We start from the raw sequence: 26,804 nt of genomic DNA, 5'->3' as shown, positions 1-26,804 counted from the left end.
CTTTTCTAAGTAGTATAAGTATGAACTGAATATAAATCCATGAAGACCACCTACCTAAAATCACATGAAGAGGTTTCTGACCTATCCTTTTTTATTGCTAAATCAGTATTTAGGCATTTTTTTCTACCTCTTAAAAGGAGATAACATTTCTTTTCATGATGCAACATTCCTGCTGCAACTTCAGAAACGCACAGGTCCCTGACAACCAGATTCCAGGAGTTTCCACTTATCTGTGTACAGCTTTGAGCAGGAGGGCTCCATCTCAGGGAATTCTTAAAGGGAGCTGCCAGACCAGTATTTCAGATGTTTTGAAGGGTAGGGAATAAGAAATTATTTCCCTAGCTAAAAGTGAATTTTCTCACTCCTTTCAAGTGTGTCTGTGGGGCTGAGAAGGTGAAAATAATGTTTAAAAGAAAAGAGATCTTTTTTAGGAATTGGAGGAAAGGGGTTGGACAAATATATTAACAGCAGAAAAATAATTTTCTGTGCATCTGCCATGAATTTGCATAATGTTATCTTAACTACTGTTCAAATCAAAGCCAGTTCAAGTAAACAGAAAAGTCCCTGATTGAACTAATTAGAAATTTCAGAGATTAGAAAGGCTAAGCAGCAAGTATTTGCAGGTTTACTTTGCAAGAGCACTGCAGCATACACCACAGAGCAGTGAAAAATATTCTATTCATGCACTGTTGTGTCATAATTGCCAAAATGGTTCAGTATCATTTTAGTTATTAAGGCACTAATGAACCTTTAAATGCATGCTGAGTCCCAATGATGTTATAGATTTACTTGCAGGTTAAGGAGTGAAAACCTTTTGTGTGTTTGCTTTTCCCAGAATAGAAATGTTAAGCTTTTAAGTAAGAATTAATATAATTTGACTTTAAAAATAAGGCATCTAGTCTAAGCTAACCTCTTCAGTGCCATATAAAATCAGTGGAAACAGATAGAAATTCCAGAGGCAATTCATAAGTAAATGAAACTCTGTAGAAGCAAATAGGCATCCTAGTCCTCTCTTGTGTCCCCAGAACTGGTCAGCATAAGATGCCAAGTGGAAAGTACAAGAACAGCTCCCCACAACACTCCCCTGCTGCTGCAGCCAGAGGGCTGGGGGCACCCAAAGCCAGGAGCAGCAACTCATTCCTCCCCTCAATGAGAGCAGCCCAAGAGACAGGGTATGACTCAGCCTCCCCCAGTGCTTCCCTCTCACCCCTGGCATGGGATGTGCATGGCTGCCCAAAATCCTCGTGTGTAAACAATGCAGACAGTTGTGATGATGTTTGCCCATGCCTGGCAGCTCCTCACCAGGCAGTGTCCACACAGCTGAGGAGCTGCTTTACAAAATCAGGGCAGCTTCTCGTTCTGCTGAGCAGCAAAGCTGCAGCACAGGAACCTCCCCTGCATGGCCTGCAGGGTGCTCACCACGGCCACCACCCATCCTGCACCCAAAGAGACAAACCATCCCAAAAGGCCATTAATCCCTGAGCTCAGCACAGTAGGTGCCCAGGCTGCTCAGTGCCCAGAGCTCTGTTGCACCTGCAGACTGCTCCCCAGTATGTGATCACTGAATTGTCAAACTATTTACAAGTCCTTAACCAACAGGTTTATCTTTAATTTCAGCATGATTAAAGTTCTATTTTTCTCCTGTACCTTTTGCACAAATGAACCCTGGTCTGCAGAAACAATGTCTAGCATGTTATATATCTGTATGCATGCAGCAAAATCTTATCAGATGTCTGGGAATCAATAGGAAGGTGCTGGATTCCCCTGGAAGTATCCAGACACCTGAGTCTTCTTGTGGGATCTCAGTGGTCCATTCACAGATGGCTGTGTGAACTGACTTAAGATATTACTTTATAATTAATTCTGACAGAAAGCTGAAGTCTTTTAGCAAATCACACAGGGTAAATAACAAGCAGGCCAGTTTTTGGTTTTTTTTTTTTTTTTGGTTATTATAATTAAAAATTGCATCAGCCTTCGAATTACAGATGTTTTTAAAAGTGTATCTTAGTATGGCTGTCTGCTGTATGAATCATGACCTGATCCTGGTGTCTTGGCAACTGCATCAGTTACTTCATATCGGGCAGCTCACACTGCTTGAGGAGATTGAAGCGATTTTCTCTCAATATCCAGGCTCATTTTCCAGCACCATTCTGATTGCCACGTGTGTGGCACCTGTTGCTCCCATCACTGAACCTAACAATTGCAAGGACTTTATTTCTTGTTGCTGATATTCTGAGATTTGGAGGAAAACTACCAGGAAACAAGGATTTGTTCTCTTAAGAAAAACATCCATCTGTTCAAGGCACTGGGAGACAAGGATGAGTAAGTACAGTAGTGTCCCCAGTTTGTAATTTAAGAGGAGTGGAATTGAAAAAAAAGCAAAAGAATGAAGAAAGAAAGAAAGAAAATAATTTTTTCCCTCAGTTTCAGGCAAAGCATCCCCTCTGTCTCCAAATCACTCTCAAAACACTTTTCCTGCTGTCACCAGGAGAAAGAATTATTTGTCAAATACAGGTCTGAAACATCTCAGATCCACTTTTTTCTCTTCTAAATGATGAAGGCAGTAGAATGGAGATTAACTGCCTGCAGCTAAGAATCAGGCAGAAAGGGAAATAAGCAGAAAAACCTAAGAAAAGTTTTATGTTTTATAAAACATGCAAGGTTAAACCTGCTATTAATTTTCATGCGCAAATGGCAGTTCTGCAATTAATATTTAATTAAATCTGAGGAAGGGGCTCAAAGGTATTGACTTTATGATCCTATCTACTAATTAGCTTTCTGTCTATGAAATAGAAATACTTTCTTATTAAAATCAAAGTTATATCTACTAACATTGGATTTGATCTAATGTTAGAGAAAATCTAATTGCTACCTAAATAATAGCTATGTAATCCCCTGGAAGAAAGTTAGGAGGATTAAATAGTGTCATATCCACTCTGGAGATAATATGACTAAAGCAGACACAGAGAAGGAAAAGAAGAAAAACCATTTAGCCACAATCTGGACACAGTGCAGTGAATGTCTTCCCCCTTCTCTGACACTAAATGCTGGGATATGTTTATTTTTTCAAAGAGCTGAGTCCACACTGGCGATGCCTGTACTCATAAATGAGACTGTGCCAAAGGTTCCTGGAATGATAACCCATTCATTTATAGTGGCAAACTCTTAGAACCAATCTCTGGCATGATTTTGCCCAAACCCAGTTAGCTCCCTTCTAAATATTTCCCAGGCAAGGTTCAAAAGTTGGCACAACCAACATGGCCAATGTGCACTTGGCTAACCTGCCTTGGCACTGCTGAGGGCAGGTGACAGCAGACCAGGGGGCCTCAGTACTGGAGAATAGACCTGGACACATTTAATTTACCTGTGTGGTCACAAACTCCTCAGGGAAACATGACATTCTCTAGAAATGACATGAGTGATAAATTTGATTGATAGCATTAAACAAGTTTAGGATCCTCTCGCTCACTGCAGAAGCCACAGACACATGAGGGTGACAGAAAGGACCTATTTGTACTGGATCCCAATTAAATATCTTGTTGAAAGTGGGTGCCCATTTCTAAATGCCTTTCCTTGTAATGCTGCAGGCTTACAGCAACACAGAAACTGCTGTCAAAGATCTAGTTGCTTTTTTCTTTCCCAATGCAGAATCCTTTTAGCCTTTGAGTCAAATAGTAAAGATGGTATTTTTCTGTTGTCAAATACAATCCATTCTAAGTCTAGACCTGAATTTATTTTGTGACATGAAGAAAATTTATTAATTTTCCCTTTATCTCTGCTTCTGGAAATGTATCTCTTCTTAAATTAAAATGTCTAAAATTTGCTAGCACGATTTGATTTATTCCTTTGGGAAGAGTAGAGGCACCCTGATACATTTTTAGATCTAACTGCCGCTGGAAGTGTTCAGTGCATAAAAAAACACATGCAGAATGTGTAGAGAAAAGTAATAGGAATGTTGTGACTGGTGTGAATGGGGGATGAAAAGGAATTGTCAGATTGTTTTGAAGACACCTAGAGATGAGCAGCTCACCACAATCCTATCATGCAGCAAAATGCAGCTTCACATGTCATCCAGGTGGCAAAGGACTTTGAGTAAATCCTGGCACCCCACAGAGGAGAAGTGGAGACCCAAAGGACCATCAGGCCCAAAGGAGTACAGAAAGGCACACACACAATTCAGCACAGGGTTCCCAAAGCAGGAGACAAGATGAGGACTCAGTAGATGCTGTCCTGTCCTCCACTAGGAACCCTGGACAGACCACCTGAACTCAGGGATCTTTGATGCTGGACAGACCACCAGTGTATGTAAATCCTGGTGCTTGTGTGTGGAAGTGTGAGTGAAATCTGCAATGTTTTCATGTCAATCCCCTTCTAGTCCCATTTCCAGGGGCCAGCAAGAGCAGGGTAGCTCCATAAGCAGAGAGGAGCTGGTAGCTCAGGGTGACAACAAAAAAGCAGCAAAAGTCCAAAGCAGCCATGTGAAATATAGGTCTCCTCAGGCTAGGGCTCATAAGCTCTTGGAGATCTATTTCACACCCAAGATAGATCAGCTACCTTAGAAGGCATAAAATCAGCAGGATGGCTTCCATGGTAGTGTTGGAAACAAAAAGGTTTTAATAAAGGGCAAAATAACAAAACTCTTTACAGAAAAAAAACTGAGCCAGGTACAAAAGGTCCTTGCCCCTGGTAAAAGACCTCACAAAAGCAATTAGTTTCTTTATTCTCTTCTTTTTCTAGTAAATTGCTCAGGCAGGACTTTTTGGCTTCTGTCCAATTAGCTATCCCTAAGTTTGAGGTGAAGTTTCCCAGGTCCTATGAGATGTTTTTTCACCTAATCGAGGAGAGAAACTTCTGGGCTTATTTCCTTTTTTAAGGGGACAAAGGATAGTTTTTTCACTCCATCAACAGGGGACATATTCCTATAGCCTGCCATGGGCAGTGGAATCTGTGTATTTTCTTATACAGGCATTATGATAAGGCTCAGGGGAAAACTTATCACTCTCTACAATTATTGGTCTCTACAAGTGCCTGGACACAAGTCTCATCAACATGGCCACAAAGATGCTCAGATGCACAGAATATTAATCCCGATGTTTCCGGGTGTGTCGTGCCTGGCCTCGTCTGGCCCTCGCTGCTGGGCCAAAGGCTGCAGCTGTGGTGTTTTACCCCAGAGATACCTTTGGCTGGCTGGATGCTGCAGCTGGGCACTCGGAACAAATCCAGGCAAAGTAGGAACTCAGTTTACCTCTGGTGGAAAAGGTTCAGGCGACGGTGAAGAGAAAAGAGTGGATTCTATCATAGAGTCTTAATCCAGAGTTTTATTTTAGGGTGGTAGACCTCTGAATGTGGTAACAGCTCCCAGTAGAACTCCGGGCCGCATGGTCTCATGTCCTTTTAAGCCCTGGGGACAGGGGGAGGGAAGGGACAGGTGAGGGCCAACCAGGTGTGACGAGGGGAAGGCTCAAGGGATAAAGATGCTTGGACAGGCCAATGAACCCAGACCTGTGGGACATCTTTGAACTTCTGCCAACCACACGACACCCTTGCTGGAAAGTTAAGATTGATGGACAGCTCTTAGCAGGAGGGCAAAGCGGGAGGGGGAAGGTTGGCACACCTGGGGGGGTTGGGATAGGTGAAACAGGAAATCACACTGCAACACAGATGGATGGAGCAGCTCTGGGTGCAAGCTGAGGACAGCTGGGATTGCTCAGCCTGTAGAAGAAAAGGCTTTGGTGAGACCTCACTGCAGCCTTACAGTATCTAAAGGGGGCTTATAAAAAGGAAAAGGAGGACTTTTTGTGTGGGCAGACAGCGACAGGACAAGGGGCAGTGGTTTTGAACTGAACAAGAGCAGGTTTAGATTGGTTGTTAGGAAGAACACCTACTTACCATGAGGGTGCTGAAGCCCTGGAAGAGGTTGCTAAGAGAACTCAATGCCTGGAGTGAGTCGCCCTGGGTGAAACATTCAGCAGGACAGTGTTGTGTTGTTCTTCCCAAGTCGCTCCACTTGTGGGAGCCCAGCTCTCCTGGAGCTGGCTGAACACCTGCCAGCCCATGGGAAGCACTGAATGAACTCCTTGGTTTGCTTTTGCTGCATCTGAGAAATTGTTTTTGTGTTAACCTTTGAGTTTTTTCACTTTACCCTTCGATTCTCTCCCCATCCCACTGTGAGGGGAGTGGGTAAGAGGCTTCATGGTATTTAGTTGTCCTCTGGGCTTAAACTGTGACAGCAAAACAAAGACCATCAGTTATGAGAGGAAAGCTTATTATTAGCAATGCCAACAACAACAAAAAATCCCATAAAATAAATAAGATTAAGATTAAAGAGCAAGCTATTATTACAGAAAAAATAGAAGTAAGATACATCACAATTTTTGTCTGTTATCTATTTTAGAACTTGTATTTCCAATTCAACAAATGTAGAAAAAAATTCACTAATATACAGGGAAATGAATATAGATAAAATATAATCAGAATTATAGTAAGAAACTGGGATGGAACTGGAGACTTTAAAAAAGAGTTAAGAAAAAATCATATACTGAAGTGTGTGAACATATGCTTACATACATTAACAGGCAGAGTGTGGGTGGTGGCTATGCCCATTGTAAACATGGATAAACAATATGCAAAGCAAAATAGGTTAAATCAGCCCAAGCTGTCTTAGCAAACAGAATAGTCCCTTATTATATAAGGCTTCAGTATAGGAATAATTCATAAAAATCCTATCCAGAAAGGTCAAGGTTATGAGAAAAAAAAAGTACTATTGTACCTATATTAGCAATATTTTAGTAGCAATATTCAAGTTTTTATCAAATATTAATGCAGTCTTTGATACGTGAGGAGCTGTTAACATTAAAGCATAGTATTGAAATTACTAACATTTTTCCTTCTGATTTGTTTTAGGAAAATGGCTTTTCTTCTTTTTCCTTTCCCTAGAATTCATTTACAAATCAGATATCACATCTGTCATTTTCTTGTACAAATTATTTTTACAATTTTTATTTTAAATTGATTATTTGGGCCAGGGTTTTAACTAGAACTATTCTTCACCTAAGATTTCAGTGAGGTGGCAAGAGAATTCATTCTGAGCATGAGCTCTATAGAGTTGATTTCAATTTATTATTCATTTTAAGTGAACTAATCTAAATTAAAATCTCCTTGAATCAATACCTAATTTTTATCGTAGAATATTCTGACTATATCACACAAATCATTCAACTGCTCCTGCACCTGGCAGAGGTAAAATGGCTTTGTGGTGAAGATGGGCTTTTTTCCACCAAATGGACTTACACTCTAATTCCACTTGCCCAAGCTCTATCTCTTTCACAACATTAGTTCTTTGTATGCTCATCAGCCAGCATGCTCTTACCATTTATCTTTGCATCATTATAGGATTATTCAAATAAAATAGCAGCAAAATACTAATGATGTACAGGAATTTATGCTTGACATGGAAAATAATTTTGTACCCTTTCAACTCCCCAATTTAGTTAGCAAAATGAAGAGCCAGTTTTTGTTGTTTGTAATTAGCATCATCATATTCATTTTGTGACAGATTCTAATGCTTTTCTTGTGGGGATAGAGTGAAAGAACATTTTGAACAGATTTTGTTCTAATACTGCATCTTTATGTGAAGATAATGACAGTTACAAAGTAAGGTGTGGGGGGCTGTTCTTCTGACAAAGGCCATAAAAAACTCTTTGGAGACTAATTTGTATCTTGTTCTTTTCATTATTCTTTTATGTTTTGCTTGTATTACACAATATACAGTCAATTCATAAAGTATAATAAAAAAGCCTGTTTTATACACACACAAATTGGCATGGCTGCACAAAATAGTTGCTGCAGATACTTTATGTCTAGAATCCTGAATTCCCTATGTATTTCTTTCAGGGTTTATTTCTTGGCCTCCTCAGCTCTGCTTATGATTTTTCAAGTGTAAGTCATGTGAAAAAAAGTATTTCAAAATGCCTTCATTCAGCAAAACACTTCAGGGTGGAGTTACATCATATAAATTGGTCCCTTGAAGTCCTTTGGGCTTACATGCTGAACTATTGTACTTTGTGTCAGTGCTGTGGGGAACAGAATCCTCTGTGCAGCAGCAAGTCTTGAGCACGTGTTTAATGTAAGCCAAGGGTAACTCTACTAAAACCAAGCACACACCTGGGGAGCCCAGAGGAACCAGTGGCTGATGCTGCAGCTGCATCTCTGCCATGAAAGTTTCTCCCTGTGTCTGGGCATGCCTAAGTGGGATCTTGCTGCACTGGGGAAAAGCCAGCCCCATCCTCCCTCCCACCTCATTCACCCCAGGAGGTGTTTTCTGACTGATGAGAGGGCACAAAACCCTGCTCACATCAGCAGATAGACCTGGTCACAGTACTGAGTGCTAGTCATGTTGCTGTCAGACAATTTGCAGCTGTTAGAATGAAAAAGAAACTGTGACACATGACTTCCCAGGTATGAGATTACACAGGGATTCACAGGGATTGGCCACAAAATGCATGAGAATGAGGAGATCCCCACATGGAAGAACATTGAAGGCTTCCTTTTCTAAAATGCCCATGTGTAGCCCTAAGTCAGGGCTCCTTGCAGAATCACTGCTATATGGCTGTGCTTGTGCCTTCAGATCTGAGAAGACAGTGCACTGTAAATAGATGTGTGATTGTGGCCACATTTTTAAAAAATCACTTCAAAATAAATCAAAATTAATCGTCTCAAGATTTGATAATGTACCATTCATGTCCATGAAAGTGTCTTCACTCAAAAGCTATTGCACAACTTATCCCTTAAAGTACCATGTACAAAGTCGACTCTTTTAGATCAATTGCCTCAGTTTTGAACTCTTCCCTTTAAGTAGAGGAATGGACACTATAAACTAAATCATGCCATGGTGTTGGGGAGTATACAAGCCTTTAACTGTATTTTGTGTTTCACTGGTTCACTTCCTTTCCCAAGAGCACATGGGTATGCTATAAAAGAAAGACTACTCACAGCTTCATGGAGCTTGCTTTGAAAGAAATCATCAGTCTCAAACTGACAGGTTTTATAAGAACAAATCTGGATTTTCCAACACCTTCCAGTTTTACAACTGTTCTTCCATACTGCCAAACTTGTCTACCCCCTCTAGCAGGGAAGAGCTATTAGAGCCCAAAATAGAAGCATTTCCACCAGGTTTCTAAACTGCAGTTCCTCCATGTAATTGCTGTTGCTGTAACAACTTTAAAAATGTGACCAGTGACAACACTTGGCCACCAATCAAGCTATATTTTAAATCTGAGAGGACAGGAGTAATGAAATGTATGACAAACACTTTGTGCTGGTCCATGGGTATAAATCAGAAGCAAGACCTGGTAGGTCTGTTCCATCTCCAACTGCTGCTATGTTGTAACTAGGGGATTAAAATAAAGTGAAATTAGCACATCTCTGACACAGACCCTTTTTGACAGAGCCTGGAAAGAACCACTCTGTGCACTCCACTCTGCTTGTCACTACCTTGGCATTAAACTGAAGAGATGAAATTATTCAGACATGATATCATTAATATAGAAATAGTGAAGAAGTTTATATGAAGAGACCCTATAGTTCTCCTAAAACCAGCTATGCTTGTTTTCTCAGCCTCTGATTTAAATTCCTAATGCTTAAATTCCTGCTTCCTAAATGTATCAGGAAAAATACACAAAAAGAATAAGATCCTGTAGTTTCTGGTGAGTTAAAGAAAGGTGGAGAGATTCCACCCCACTGCTTTTCTCAGAGTAAGGGGAGGGGACCAGACAAACATCAAATCTTTAGTAGATAAATATACTGGAAATTGGCTCTGCAGAAGGATAGGGAATACAGCACATCATGTGAATTGCCACCAAGAACAGAATTCATAGGCATATAGGTTTCTATTTTATACTATAAGATAAAAATGCTGGTTTATGCAGACATCAGATCCAGGCTCTTGCAGAGAATTCACTCTTCTGAGAAAGAAGCCTGACTTAGATTTCCTTCCACATAAAGTTGCAAAAAATAGAATTAAACCTGCTGAGAAATGTAGAAGTGTAAGCTTTTATAATACATAAACCTTTGTCTGCAGCATTACAACTAAATCCTCTGAAGACCAGATGATGGAGTGGACTGCAGTTTCTTTCTGTGACATGACACACATATTTACCTTTTTTTGTGAGTCCTTCTCAAAACCTCTTGGATGATCTGATATGGAAAAGTAATGTATACCAAAGCAATGCATTAAGGAAAGCTTCTCTCCAGAATGGGCAATCTACAAACAGGCTGGGAAGCATCTTGATTAACTTCAGAGGACAGCTTTCAAAGGAAAGGCACTGTAGGTTACTGGAAAGGTAAGTTTAAAAGTGTTTCAAGTCCTGTGTGTTTAAATGAAGGGTGTCTTTCCTCTTTGGGAACAGAAAAGTTTGAAGATATCTCTATTTCTGTGGAAACCACCTTCACTTTCCTTTCAAAATGTAGTATTAAAAGCTGCCACACAATGGGAAGAAAAGTGCTTTACAAAGTAAGAAACTGTTTCTCCCTCATCTGGCCTGAGGTAAAAAGAAATGTCAATATACATGTAACTGCCAGCTGAACCTTGAAAGGCTGGGAGCTCTGGTTTGGCAGCAGAATTACTCTAGTTCAAAGAGGCAAATATGTTGTGGTCTTATTGCTTTAGGCAGACCTATTTATCAATGTTAGTGATAGCATCACTCAGACAAACTGGGCAGGTGTTCAAGAATCAGCAAGACATTAACCATATCATCCAGTGGCTCCTGAGGAGCTGTAGACAGGGATCAGCTGTCCTTGCTGAATCTTCTGAGACCCTCCTTGTTCCCAACTGACCACTAAATACTTTTCCAGCTCTGCTCATGAATTGTATTACTTGCTCTTTTTAAATCAGCAGAGAGAACAATAGGTGTTACTGTTGGGGCTTTGGTTTTATTCTACTGATGTTAGAGCAGGGCTCTGAAATGAAACACTTGACATTTAGCTTGATCTGGGAACAAAACCAGAGAGCAACCCAAAACCTGTGATCTGAGCCAGCCTTGAGTATGAGCCTTCATCTGCATCAAGGATGGAGCGAAGTCATCACATGCATGAGGGATGAGGGATGAGGGCTCAAAGTAAACGTTCTGTTTTGGATGCCAAAGTTCAGAAGTGCTCCCATAAGAGCTTTCAGCTCTCTTCTCAAAAGGAAAAAGGACTAGGGGTGTAAATTTTCTGAAATCTCAGAGAAGCCTAAAACTGGTAATACCCTTTGATGATTTGAAATTTACACCTCCTCCATCAAGATAACACCAGAAAGCCAAGCCACCTCCCAGTTCCTCCATTCCAGCGAGAAACCCCAGACCCTGCCGGGGGCTCATACTTGTGCCACCCTTGCTCTATTGCCAATGGTGGCCCAGCCAGGCCACCAGATTTGTCCCATGCAGGACAAAGCCACAATGACAGTTCAGATGTGTGGTTTGTGGTTGTTCTTCCTTCTAGTCAAAACATTTCAACCCATCTTCAGTGGATTTCAGTCCTAGATCAAGAATGAATAAACAGCCTGAAATTTTGTCTTACACCAAATGTTAAAGCAGAGTTTTTCTGTCACTGCTCTAGCTGTGTCACCACTGTTGATGCTTATTACAGTGCTATTTTTATATGGTTGTAGGCAAGGCATGTATTTCAACTGGACAAATCCTATCAATAGTCTAAAATTCTGTACTCTCTTCCTTCACCCATTATTCAGTACACAACACAAATCAGCCTCCCAAGTAATTGCAGCCAGACTTTATTTCTTACACAAAGTGTCATGAGTAAAGAACAACATTGTATTTTATTTGATATTCACTCCCTGCTTTGTTACTGACAATTTGCCTCACAGATTTTTTGGGACTGTAGCAAATTATACCAACATCCACTTCTGTGTTTATGTAAGTGAAATTGCTCAGGGACTGAGATGAGGATTTTCAATGGCTGAAATGCTTAAGGAATTGAAAATTATAGAGGAGGTATAAAAATACATTGTTTGTCCTTGAGCTAGAGACAAGATGTCCAAGTGACTGACTCAATACACATCTTTCCTGTCTCTCATCTTCCTAAATTAAGATTTAAGTGGGATTGGCATCAATATAAATCTGAACCTGTTTCTCAGGTCTTATGGGATTTAGAGGATATGTGTAGAGAATGAATGTGATACTCAGGTGATTCTGCCTATGACTCTGCATAGAAGACACCTTTTTTTCATCAAGAGGTTGTAGATGTGGAATTATTCTGCTCAGACAAAGATGGGAATGAAGTAAACATGTCTAGACCAAGTGACCTGAGCAAGGGCTTCCTCCTGTCATGTTTTATATGAACACTTGATATCCAGCTATTATCCAAAAGGATATTTCAAGGCACTGGAGTATCTTTCTCCTTGGGTCCTCAGGGGGTTTGTGCATGAGCTGAGCCCCTCATCACAATGCAACTGATAGCCCCAAGTGTAGAAATGCCTTGAAGAAAACGTTGAACTCTCTAAGAGAACCACCAATGACATATCAGTGGCCTCGTGGTACATGGCTGCAGAGTCAGAGCTCTGAAGGTATTGACACTTTTGGCAGCAGTCAAGTGGGAATTTTGAGTCTAGCTGTTTTGCAGCTGAATTGTCTGTTACAGATTCCTCATAACAAGCAGAACCAATAGTTCCAGACCAACAGTTTCTCCTTTTTTATGGGAAGGACTCAGGAAAAGGCTGTCCTATAATTCTCTACCTTTAATTATTTCCCATATTGCTACCCAAAGTAATGATGAAAAAGGCAGCTACAATGTATGATAGGCCAAAGGCCCATCTGTGGGAAGCTAATTGTTTTTCCCCAGCCACTGCCATATTTATTTTCTTTTTCATCATCTCTGTAACTGCATTTGAACCAGAGGCCATGGCAATCATGGCAACCACCCACACTGACAGCACATGCTTTTATTTTTCTTGGCAACAATTATTTATCCAACTTGTCAAGTTGCTGATGACATTGAAAGAGCATCTGTTTCACACTATCTGCATCATTTAATGTAGAAAGACACAGTTCTCTGGCCCATTTTATTGATTCTTGTGACATTTCCCTCTATTAAAGTTTTCTCTTCTTGGCATCTTATATTTTTCTTGGCCTTGGCTTGTTAACTGTACCCTTGTTCATTTTATTACCTTATTTGCTGCTGCTAAGTAACAATTTCATACCAGTCTCCAAATCCTTCCATTGTTCCTTGTACTGCCTTGGAACTCTGCAATCTGCACATACTCCCCAGAGCAATGCTTTACTTGAGCTGCAATAAGTCTCTGATAAAACACAGAATCAGTTGGAAAATAGTGTGAGACTACTGTGCCAAAGACTCAGAACAGGAGATAGTGACCCAGCTGTACCTGGTGTTGCTCTGCTGAGAAGTGTGACCCAGGAGCATCACTGTCACGACCACTTTGTGTTCCAGAGGATCCCAAGAGAATGAGATTTTGTTTAGGCACTAAAGTCCTCTTGTAACAGACACTGTTCAGTTCAGATGATAGTGCTGCATAACTTGATGCCCACCTCAATTTAAATCTTTTGGGATCTATATTTATAATGTTCTCTCTATCTCACCTGAAAGACAGTTTCAGGGAAGTGTAGGCAATTGGGCTCTGTGGTGGGCCACATCTTGGTTCCTCTTGGTTCTAGTTTTTTCCCCTAGAAGTTCAGCTTCTTGGAGAAGAGTCTACTTCAAATCCTTCCCAAAGGAAGAAAAAGTGGGAAGAAAATATTTTCCTGTCCAGAAAAGTATATCAGCACTGCTGCTGCAGAAGGGCATTTTTCCTTCCTCTAGTAGAATTGCTTCCCTCTGGGTTAAGTACATCAAAACATACAAACATATGAGTGAATGAATCTAGTTATCAAGGTGCTCACTGTGAAGATGGTGAGGAAGTATTCCTGGGTGTGTAATATAAGAAAAACAACAACCTGACTGCAATGCATTTCCTGGAACATTTCACTGAAAAATTGCCATGTTACTGAATTTGACATATTTCATTGAGCACCACCTTTGGGACCAGAAGTCTCATATTTCAGCTGTCTCCCTGTGGAGTACTTGCAATGCTCGTAGTTCCTGGATTTGGAATCCTTACTCATGTTGTCTGAAGTAACATCTAAGGTAGAAACACATTTCCTGAATTCCTGCTGGATCCATTGTATGACTGGACAGCCCCAATGGGTCAGCAAATTTGCTTGTACTAACACAGAGTTGTTTGCAAATGTAAGACACTGCAGATGAAATTCTGTTTAGACCCAAACTCAGTTACCCCAGCATCTAGATGTCAATTTGCCTTTCAAACCATAACTTAAAATATTAGCTTTTGGTGTTTTAAATTAATCCATTCCCCTTCTAATGGGATCATATGCCCTAAATTGCCATGAGATAAATGCATTTTTATTCTTTGGAGGATTGCTAGCAGATTAATTTTTTTTTTTTTAATATTAAGCAACAGGTGACTAAAGACTAAAAATAAGTGGAATTCTTGCTGAGCTGCATTGTTTTTAGTGAGCAATATTATATAATTACTTGACCTCAGTTCTGCTTGATGTCAATCCCATGTTCAGTGTGGCATTCAGTATGTGCCTAGAGCATCTGATATTGAACCTACCACACTGTAAATCACACCCACATGTGATTCTTAGTAAATTAATGAAATTTTTGCTCAATTTTTGCTTGAAAATAATGGCAGTGTCCTTGGACTTGCTAAAGAGACTAGCCCTATAAAATATCAGTCAGAAGTGAGGTATACCACTCATTAGTCAATATAATTTGGTAGATTTCTGTGACTAAAACTTAACAGTCTCCTGAGCAAATTCCACCAAGAGAAGTGACTCTATTCCAACCCCCTTAGGACATGACTGTGCAGGAAGGAGCAAACTGAACCATACTCCCTCTGCTAACACTCTGAAATGGCCATATATAATCTAGCTTGGGTCCAAAGGCAGCATTTCTGTGGCACTGTGCCCAAGCTAGTAAGCCCTGCTGACAACATTAGGACCAGAAACAGAAGTAGGCTGGTGCTATGCCAGCACTTTCCTCTTATGGGCTCACAGCTCTCTTCTCTCCAGGGATCTCCCCTTTGCTCCCACATTTTGGTCATCATGGCTGCCATTGGCTGCACATGGCTCAAATCCTTTAGCAAGGAGCATGGTCTCAGTCCCTGGACTCTGGCTCATACAGCCCTGGACTCTGGCTCATGGTGCATCCAGGCTGCTCTGCAGCTGGATCCGCAAGATCAGATTACCTGCATGTACACAGTGTCACATCACAGCCTGGCAGCTGTGTGTGGATGTTCTCTGTGAAGCCACACAGTCGATGCAGGCTGCCCAGTCATCTCTCATACCAGCCTGGCTGCAGCAGCGCACAGGCAGCCCTCCCTCCCTCCCTCCCTCCCTCCTCCCAGCCAGCAGGTCCTGCACCAGCTTGCCTCCACTGGCATTTTTACAGCTCATCTCCAAGACCAGATCTCCCCCCTGCCCAAAATTCTAACCTTCTAACCAAAGTCCTTTGCCACCAGAGAGCAGGAGCCAGGTGAAGTAGATATAGTAGATATTACACGGCCTTTTTGTCACTATATAGCACAAAGATAACACTCAAATTCATGACTACATGTATTTCACACAGGATCTGTCTTTAGTGGGAGAGAAAACATTTCCCTTTCAGAGCCCAACATCAGTGATTTCTCAGGCTTTCCATCTCTGTTGCTGCCAACAACTTGACCTTTCATTCCAACATGCTACAATGCCAGGCTAAAGGGAAAACAGCCAGGACCCCATGGAGCTTCCCCACTCCTGAGCCAGCTCATTGTCTGCTTGAGGCTGCTCTTGCCACCCTCTTTGTGCTGACTTCCCCTCTGCTGCACCCCCAGAGCCAGCCTGCCTTCCCAGCCTGGCATCCCTGCACAGGGACCTTTTCCTGAAAAGGACATGCTGGGGAAGCACAGCCTTGCAGGGCAGGTATCCTCGTGAGATGTCTGGCACTGTTTTCTCCAGATGCCTGCATGAGAGAGTTCCTCCATCAGGAGTTTCTGTACAGCCTCAGGTACAGTTATCCTGATGACAATATCCCCTGAAACTTGCTGAAATATTACAAAGCTCAACATGTGGCAGCAAGCAAACCCCAGCTGTCTGAACCAGTGCCCACCCCTCCAGTGCCCAACTGTACACACCCTTCCTCACCCTCTCCAAAAAATACAGCCCTGTTTCTCCAAGATTTTGGGTACTTTATGGTCATGCAAGTGCTGTTCCTTGGGGACAGACTACGGGGTCTGTTGCTTGCCCATGACCAGTGTGATTCACCTCACACACCAACATATTTAGGTTCTTGACAGGAATAAAGTGCAAGCTGTGATTCTGGGCTGTCCACTCCTCCTTTAAGGCTCTTCAAGGTGAGGTTATTCCCCTGTGGACACTGTATCATGAGGCCACAAATTCCAAGATGGGAAATCAAGTTTTTGGATGAGGGGCTTCTGGGGTACATGTTATGGCACAAGGTGCCCCAAGCATTGTGCCTGGAGCTGCCCTCAGTGCCTGGTGTTTGAACAGGATAGAGGATTCTCAGGACTGCCCTGGCAAAGCAATGTAAACTGTGATTCTTACAAATGTGAGATTTTCACAACTGTGATTCTCACAAATTCTAGTAAGAAAAGGGTCAGTCTTGACTAATGCTAGCTTCAATAAATTTAGGTTGAAAGATGTAGACTGTAATGAACTTTTCCAAGAAATCCTTTCTGTTTTTAGCAAATTCATATAAATCTTTGGACTTCTCTGACCACAGATAATTTTATTTTCTTAATATGGCTGTAGAATTTATTAGTTAACAGATGTCCAAGTAATTGTTTGAGAACAAGATATGATGTCAGGGATTCAGCAAGACCATTCTCCACACATTATGTGGTGAAAAAAACAACTGGAAGGATGGGAGCTAGGAGGGAATCAGAAGAGACTGAAAAAATGCATTTTTAAGAGGCTGACTTGATAATTTTGTTCAATGGCACAGACTTTCCCCTTAGAAAATGAAGTATCAGGGCTTTCTGAGGTCAGAAAATGACCTGGCACCACAAACCCATTAGCTAGAGGCAGATTTTAAATGCATGGGATTGACATGAAGGTGAATCATTATGGTAAAGAAGAACACTGGATAAACTGTACACAAAATCTGAGCAGACACACGCTGAACTCTGTGACTTAAAGTTACAATGCTCCTTTACTGGATGGCAGGGATGGGATTAGCATTGCCAAAGACACTGCTACTGTGCTGGGAGTGGTGTTCTGGAAAGGGAACACAACAGTAGCAAGAAAACAGAGATGAGAGGAACAATTATGAGAGTAAGGAAAGAGTCCCTGAAACTGGTGTATGAAATTGGATGGCAATAATACATTATCTATCCTAGCAGAATGGATATTTAAGCTGCCATAGACTTGAATAAACATTGGTCATGATATTTGCTGAAGTTGACTGAAGTCCTGTTATTTATTTCAGTGGCACAAGATTGATCCCTGGGGTCAGTTCTGTGCAGAGGAATGTGAATAGAGGGTGCTATAAAAAGACATAAAATAAAACATAAAGAAATTTTCCAAGTGCCTTGGCTCGTGGCCCTGAGCATTAACTTTGCATGAGTTCTCCACCCACAAGCCATGGAGCCAGGCAGGCCCCTTTGGCCCTACTCCTGGCAAACAAGACTCAGTGTCTCATGGCACATGGAAGTTGAATCTGGCCCTCAGAAGGACATTCACTGTGTAGTTCTCAGCCCAGATTAGGCCCCAAGTGCTCCCTCTAGTTATGAAAAGCAAAAATCTTCTCCACAGTTTACATGACTAACACCCAAACATAGATCCTGCTTTGTCCACCTGGATGGTTTGTGGAAAGAATCCACACTTTCAATCCATGCTTCAAATATAGAATACAAAGAGCTTCTCTAGAGATTTGAGGTCCATAATCTTATGCAGAGGCTGCTCACACATTGCTAAGAAAGGCTGAAAATCCTTCTTATGTTGCATGGCATATATGCTGGTAGTGACTTATATGACATGAATGCTAAACACAGAAGAGCAGCATTTGGTTGGAACAGAGGTCTTCCTAGCCCAATATCTCCTTTTTAACAGCAGCCATAAACTGTGACAATTTTCACAGGGGTCCAAGGATGAGGGAAGAGACAAGAATCTGACTCCATGTTTCAGAAGGCTTGATTTATTATTTTATGATATATATTATATTAAAACTATACGAAAAGAATAGAAGAAAAGATTTCATCAGAAGGCTAGCTAAGAATAGAAAAAGAAATAATGATAACAAAGGTTTGTGTCTCAGACAGAGAGTCCAAGCCATCTGACTGTGATTGGCCATTAGTTAGAAACAACCACATGAGACCAATCACAGATGCACCTGTTGCATTCCACAGCAGCAGATAATCAATGTTTACATTTTGTTCCTGAGGCCTCTCAGCTTTTCAGGAGGAAAAGTTCTAAGGAAAGGATTTTTCATAAAAGATGTCTGTGACAATAAACAGACACCTGGGGATAAGTAAGACCACAGCAAGCATGTAAGGTATTTCCCACTATTATTCTGTCAGACTCCAGGCATTGTCAGCATAGAACATCCTAATCCAAACATGGGTTTGTATGTGGTCTGTTTCTCTTCCATGAACACGTGCATTCTCCCCAGAATCTAGAGTAATTAATGTTTTACAACTATAAAATCAGCACTAGCTCTGCAAAGTGAAAATGTGTCAGAAACTGTTCTGGCCAGGAAGCAAAGTTAAGTGGATGACTATGAGCCTTATTACACAGACAATTGCTTATCTGTACTCAGCCTTTAAGACAGACTGTGCAAACCATGTGCTGGTCGACCTCTATCTGTATTGTGAATAACTAGAAGTGCTAGAAGAGAAAAATAACTAGTGCTAGAAGAGGAAAATATCGATGTTGCTAGCCTGGGAAAACTGCAGTTCTTGTGAAAATGGATTCCTTTCCATGTCTTCCACCAGAGATGGAAAAGGGGGCCAGCTGGCTAAAGTAAGCAGATAAAGAAGTAGATAAGGACCCCCTGATAGCTAGAAGCTAAGAGGTCCATGTTCAGACTGAGAAGCTTATTTCAGGAGGTTGAACTTCTCTGGTATCTTGCCAAGAGACTAAAAATCAGGAAATCTTGGAAAGTACTGAAACAAAGAGAAAAAAATCAGGTTACTTCCAGGTGATTGGATAGGGCCATATAAAAAGTACTGTATCAATCACAGATACACACAGCTATTCCAGAATTCATTGCTTGACTGCACTAGCTGTATTAATCCATAGTTCCCCATGGTTTAAAATATGAGGGGGTAAGAAATCAGAACAAGTGACTCTTTTTCTTAGTAATACAGAAGCCTGAAGAAGTGCCCAGCCCATAATCTTGTCATTCCCTGGGATAAATGCTGTAGATCTTGCAAAGAATTCAAATGACAATAATAATAATTCACTTGCACAACTGTAGAAATAAGATAGCAGAGTTGTGCTGTGGTCACTTTGAAAACTAAACAAATTGCCAGAGTTACTTCATAAAGCTCTGAAATATGTATCAGGAAGGCACAACATATAAAAAAGCAGTCCAGGTTTCCCATTAAAGCTTTTCTATCCATAAAGTGCCAGAGGCTAAACTGCATGAAATACTCACTGAAAATCCCCTCATCGGTCTTTTCTTCGTCATGGTCACAAGAGCATTGAACCGCAACTGTTTTATTTGGCAAATAATATTAGAACTGCAAGTGAATTCAAAATATCTATCCCTAATACAATTCAAGTGATTGTAAATTGGAGCTGCATGAGCAGGCTGGAGAGAACGCTCGTCTGCTGCTACAGTAATTATTGTACACATGGGTTTCAGCAGGGTGTCAGCTCTACAGGCATGGCATCATTATAAACCTCTCACTGGTATAGCTGACCTCCAGAACTTGTCACTGTCACTGGTCTATGGAAATAACAGACTTACATTATAAATAAACTTCCTTTTTTTAATGAGTAACTGCCCATTTTGGAATTCTAGATACATAGGGCTGAGAGAGACCTTGAGGAGATCATATTGTCTCTCCTCTTGCTCTGAGACAGACATGCCTGAAAGATATTTGTTTTAGCTGCTTTAAAAGATCTCCAGTAAATGGGATTTCACAATTCTTCCAGCATGTGAAGCTGCTCTGGCATTTAACTATTCCTATACTGGAACAGCATTTTTCTTAATATACCACTATCAAACTGGACTGTTTACTGATTAGTCTACATGACTACAAATTTATGCCACTGTGTCCTCCTGGGTTTATGCTGCCCTGAAGATAATGAAAGTTCCAAGTTAAAGTGTTTTTTTTAATTGTCAATTTATGAAACTTGCCCCTAATTTCTGGAGGTCAGGCAGGAATCTTATAGTCACAGAAACCGTGACCACATTAGCATGCACAGTCTGGTGCCATATTGAGAAACCAAATTGGCAGGATGGGGGTTATGGATGATACTGCAAATCTGAGCAAAAGCTCAGTTCAGTTTTAAGATTGGAGACTGGGTTTTGGACTGGAGGGGAAAATCAGTATTTGTAACACAGATGTAGAGAAAATTGGATATTATTCAGTAACCTTTGGAGAAATCGCTGCTACAAAGAAGAAAAACAGCTTCATGATTTAAAGTTTTTTAAATACTTAGTTTATCCAAATAATCTCTCATACGAATTTCTGGAAATACGACAAAAAATTAAGTGTATCAAATAATAAATTGGATAAAATTATTTTCAGCCACTGCACTCTCATCAGTTACAGCATAGGTAGCTTCATTTGCAAACTTCCTGAATGCACCATTCAGAAAGTAATCAAAAATGTCCTGAGCAATGCTGCATGCTGTCACACAGGCCAGACCAAAAATAGAGAGCTGATTTCACAGTTTGAAAATAATTCACTTCAATAAGCAGTTTACACAACCATTTGACAAAGACTAACAAACCTGCTTCCCACAAGCAGGTGGGGCTACTGGTGGCAAGCAGCTGATTACTAGACAATAAACAACCCAGTAACAAACTATAACCTATAGCAACAACCAGCCCTTTACTAGATGTTAGGGACATGAGGAAAAAGCTTAACATCCAGTTGCTGGCTTGTTCTGGGAAAAAACTACAAGTTAAAGAATGTCTTTCAACATCCATATGATGACAGAAGTTAAATTTAATTATCACTCCTCTTCCCCAGAAATATTAGCATCTCTCTCACAAGGACAGGTTGAGAGAGTTGAGCCTGCTCATCCTCAAAAAGAGGAAACTGAGAGGGACCTCATCAATGTATATAAGTATTTGAACAAAGGGTGTGAAGAAGATGAAGATATTCAAGAACTGTCTGGACACAATCCTGTGCAATGTGCCCTAGGATGATCCTTCCTAAACAGGGAGGTTGGACCTGATGACCCACTGTGGTCCATTTCAACCATCCTGTGATTCTGTGTCTCTGATGTGGCTGAAGGAATACTCTGTATATTGCTTTTATTCTCCAGAGAGATGGTAAGATTTAAAGATGTGCCTGCAGTGTACTGAGGCAGTGCATATTGAGATTACGAGCACAGATTTAAGAAACTGCAGATCTAAAAGTAACAGAACTTTTACCACGTGAGACGTGGCATGAAGCACGTAATGCAAGGAACAGCACTCACAGAGCTCCAGGCAGTAGGTACAAACCAGCTATTCCCCAGCACGACTGAGCACCACACTTGGCTGGAGCACAAGTGTGCAAACAGTGTTAAACAAAACTATGGGCTGTGGGATATTCCCCCTTGAGGAGGGGAATAAGAAAAGTGCCTACCAGCTTTATAGTTTTCTGTGTGGTACTTCCTTCAAATTAGAATTCACCAATTTATTTTCTGTCCATAATCCAATGATACAAAAATCTCATATACTATGTTTTTTTGGCTTCTTACTTATTTTATTTCTTGAACAAGCAAGCAATGGTTAGCCAAATAGGATACCTGCAACTATATTCAAGTCCCATGATTTTTGGTCCTGTTACTTTTTCTAGAGGTAAAGGAATATTGTCTATGCATGAATGAGTGAGCCAGTCAGAGTTTTAAAATGGAAGCCTTTCACCCAGGCTTCCATACAGTGCTAATTGCTCTTGATGGAAAGCATGAAAACGTGAGACAATTTTCTATTAAGAAATTGCTGCAAAAACTACAGTTTTGTCACTCCGAAATTTACTTTAAAAGACTAAAGTGATTGAGAAATATTCATTCTTTTTATCCCACCCTTCAAAACTCTCTATGCTGTACAGCCCAATTTATGTCAAGAGCTATCTTAGAAATTACCCAGGCAGAGCTGTAAGGACCTCCAGAATATGCTACCATGGTATAGTGGACTTTGAAACCACCCTTGGCAGGAACTGGTAAAAGTGATTAAAAACTGGGCTTTGTGATTTCATTTCTCTCTTTTTCTCTTCTATCTCACCATAAGAACACTGAATTAGAGATACATTTGTGCTGCTAATGAGAATGTCTACAGCTATATTTAAAGGGATAATTATTTTTGACAGGAGATAAATGAGCCCCTCTTTGGGGGTGGGGTTGGGGCTAACCTAACCACACTCTGGTTTCCTTATGTGTTGATTCACATGGCATGGTTGAATTCTTTTGACCTGAAGCTCTGCAGTGCAAGCCTGATGAAATTTTACTACTTTGCTTTAATGCATGCAGTTGCAAGTGAGTTTTTTTTCTCCTTACAAATTAAAAAAGAGAAAGATTGAATAGCAGTAAGTGAAAATGGTATTGGTGGATATCCATTCCTTGCAGACATGTCTCACTAAGTTATTTTGTATCATGAAGTTATTTGTCTCCTTTATACTATCTGCCAAGTGATGGACAGATGGAAATCCACCTGTGACTTCATTCCTCTGGATTTCAAAATGGAAAATCAAGGAAAAATAATGGAATTATTCCTAAAAAGAAAAGAGATTATTTCAAGTAAAAATATTCCCTATTTCTCATAGTACAATCAACCATTTCAACTGCACAAAAAATACAAATACGTGATAGACAAGCAACATTTGATTAGCTCTAGACAGGCCCTGCTTCAGCTGTCACTGAATTTAAGGGCAGTATTTTTGCTAGGTGACTTCAAATCAGGCATTGAAGACCTCTCCCCTCACTGAGCCACCTCAGCATACACCTGACCTACAGCAGGAATCTGCAGCTGTACTGAGCACGTTTGTCAACAGGAAAACATTGTCCATGCAGTGAAAAACATGCCAATTCTTTAGAATACAATAAGACAGAACATTTCAATTGAAAAGGACTTAGAAGTACTCTCTAGTACAACTGCCTGACCAATTCAGGGCTCACCAAATTAAAGCCTGTTATTAAGGGCCATGGCCAAATGTCTCTTAAATATTGACAGCTTTGGGGCATCAACCACCTCTCTGCTGAAGTGTTTGACCTCTGAAACACTTCCTCTGAAGTGTTTGACCACACTTTTGGTACAGAAATTATTCCTAAGAGTATTATTATGTGGGTTACCTTAAAATACTAAATAAATAATTAAAATAATTAAATTACTTGACTTTTCCCTGTTTCAATTTTCTTTTCCTGTCCTTCTAAAAAGTGTGTAGAGTACAGACTAAATGTTAACCAGTCCTGAAGCTTCTTGTGACTGGGTTAATTCAGGATAATCTAGCAAAAAAATTCCATTCTCTAGCCCCACTCTTGCATGTGCAAAGCATTCCCCACTTTAAAACCCAGAATTAACATAGGCACTCTGACTGAAGGAAATCAGAGTCATCAGTTTTACCAGATCAGCCATCAGGTATCTTGAATCCAATTTTGAACTATTTTCCATTCCCCTGCTCTACATCCAATAATTACACACGCTAACAAATAGCATGACCTTTAAATAGCCAAACTTAAACATGACTCAGCTTGAGCCTTTCTTTTCTTGCTCCCAAAGCAAGCAGCTCATTGATTTTTAAAGCATATAAAATAAATGAAATTTTGTGAGGTTAATGCAGGATGCAAAAGGAATTGGCTCAGTTGCAGGAGCACTCACAGCCTCCACTTCATGCTGTCAGTCAAGGCAATTTGATTCCAGTGCACAGGATTTGATTCCAGTTCTCACCTCCTGGATCCCCACAGGTCCCCTCTGTTCTGGCCACCAATGGTGCACCCGCTGTGTCCACAGCTGGAGAGATTTTTGGTGATGTGGACAATCTAGTGGCTTCCCCACACCCCAGCTATTCCTTCAGCCAGATTATCAAACTGGGAGTTTTCTCCCAACTGGGCACGATCCTGTCACCATGTGTATGGGATAGGAGTGTCTGAAATGACCAGCAAAAGGTTCTGTGTGTCCCACCTGGACCTGCCTGTGGCTGGAGCCCTCATTTGAGATGTAGGAAATGAGGGTAGAAGTCCTTATTCTAGTGCCCACACCACAGACTAATGTGAGCCAGAGTTTCAACATGAATCTTCTTTCTCACCCAGTGAACATTTAATTAATTTACAGATTCGCACATTTGCAAGAATAAAGGTTGTTAGTGAGGGCATTTCTCTGAGACATGGGATCAATCAACCAGAACGGAGATTTTAACCTGAATTTCCTGTGTGATTTAAAAACTAGGATGCTGATTGATCTCAGCAGCATTCTGCATCCTTTAACAAACCCCTCTTAGACATGTCTCAGAATTGATTCTTCAGTTCCTAAATAGCCTGGGAATTAGCCATTACAAAACTGCAATTAGGTTTTGACAAGGCCATTTAAAACTAACCTCCGCTGAGAGCAGAGAGCAGGTAAAATGAGAAGAAAACAATGATGCCCCAGTGCTTCAATCAGGTTTAGTTTTAGCTCTAAAAGCTAAATGAATTTGCAGCATGAGGAGTTTTGCTCAAACTGTTGCCCCTAAATTTCTTAGGCTTTTAAGCAATCCCTGTTTCCTACTTCTTTGTCTCTAAATTGTCTCCCATATTTCGCTCCCTTGTGTATATTTCCTCAGGTGAGGGTTTGTTATCCTAGAATATAGTTGAAAACTGAATGCCATAACCAAATATTAATACAGGGAATGTCTGAAAATTGTTGTCACAAGAGCTTTTGTTGACAAACCATAAACAACAGTTTTTCCCTTCTCTGTCATTACAGTTCTGATTCCATGTTGGAATCAGGTGTCACTTATATCACTTCCCATGAGTATTTCAACTATGGTTCAAAACTTCTTTGGCACCCATGTCAGGAATTTTCAAGCAAATTCCATGTAACCCTGCATAAATAACATTCTGTTCCACTTTACTGCAGTTTCTCAAGACTTTTCAGTCTCTAAGAACTAGGACTATTAATAGGTAATAGAATGGCTACTTTAGTTTGCATAATTTTCCTTTGTTCATTTTTAACAAAGTCTCAAAGTTTTGTCTGACAAAAGAAGTTTTCTTTTGCCTTTAGTCCACTTGAAATCAGAATGAACAGATGTTCACTCCTGACACATTTTGCTGTTTTATTGAGATTTCTTTTTTTCTTACTGAAAAACATATTCCTTATTTTACAGCCCCAAATTGGGCAGATGAGTCTGTAATTTGTCTGCATTAATCCTTTCCTGCAGTCCCAGTGGGGTGCTGCAGAATCATTCACTACTGTAAACGTGGGGCTGTTCTGCAATCAGTTATTAATAGAGCTCATTAGCCCTGTTTGTGATAGGGCTGCAGAGCACTGGTACAACAGAGGGAAGTTTGGGATGCTGTGTGAAGGAAAGGCATGTGGAGCTACCTAACAAAGTGCTGTGATCAGAGGCAGCAGCTTTTGCAGAAGGGAGCCAGGAGCTCTGCTGAGGGCAGCCTGCATGGGCTGAGGGGTGGTGGTGGTGCCTCACAAGGGATGGTCCCAGCAGTTGCCCGAGCATCTGAGCAGGGTCTTGGCACAGATGAAGCTCCCCAAGGAAGACACAGCCCTACAGGGGTGCCTGGGGATTCTTCCTAGGGCTGGATGGAAGGTGGGCTCATTGCCTGCAGGAGCTGTGTTCTGGTGGAGGGCCTTTCTTCTCACCAAGAGAAGAGCTGTGGGAACAGATCTGTAGACTGTGGAGTGGCAGAGATGATAGAAAGAAATTGTTCAGATCTTCTCCAAAACTTTGCAGGTACAAGAGTCTGAACATTCAGCTGTACTGAAGGAGACACAGGAACGGTCTGAGCTGGAAAATGGAGACAGACACAGGGTTGTCTGGTTGGGAAATGGAGACTCTCACAATGACCGATGCTGGAAGCTTCTGTTTTGAGCCCCATGATTTGAGACTCAAACAGACTGAAGAAATGGGCTGTCAGAGCATTGGCAGACACTCAGGGGAGGTAATCTCTCTCTCAGCAGTGGTGACAAACATCTGTATGCTCTGTCTCTCACTGGACTCCCCGGTACAACAGAGACATGACAAACTGGAGTGGGTGCCACACAGGCCCATGATGCTCATTAAGGGAGAGTGGGGCATCTGCCACGGGCTGTGAGACTGGGAGGCAGAACTGGTCAGCCTGGAGAAGGGAATGTGCATGGGAGAAGTCTTACCCAAATACCTGATGGGGGAGTAGAGGAGACAAAGTCAAGTTAATCTTGGTGGTGCTCAGTGAGAGGAAAAGAGGCAAAGGGCGAAAAAACTGAAAAACAGAAAATTCTGCTTAGAAGTAAGGAAAAGTATTCTACTGTGAGAATGACTGAGCATGAGAGCAAATGGCCCAGAGATGTTGGGGAGTCTCCATCCTTGGAGACTCAACTGGACATGACCCTGAGAAACCCATTGTAGCTGGCGCTGCTTTGAGCAGGCAATTGGACTAATGATC

Source organism: Molothrus aeneus, chromosome 1, assembly GCF_037042795.1.
Source record: "Molothrus aeneus isolate 106 chromosome 1, BPBGC_Maene_1.0, whole genome shotgun sequence".
Lineage (NCBI taxonomy): Eukaryota > Metazoa > Chordata > Aves > Passeriformes > Icteridae > Molothrus > Molothrus aeneus.
Note: the sequence above shows the minus strand (reverse complement) of the source record.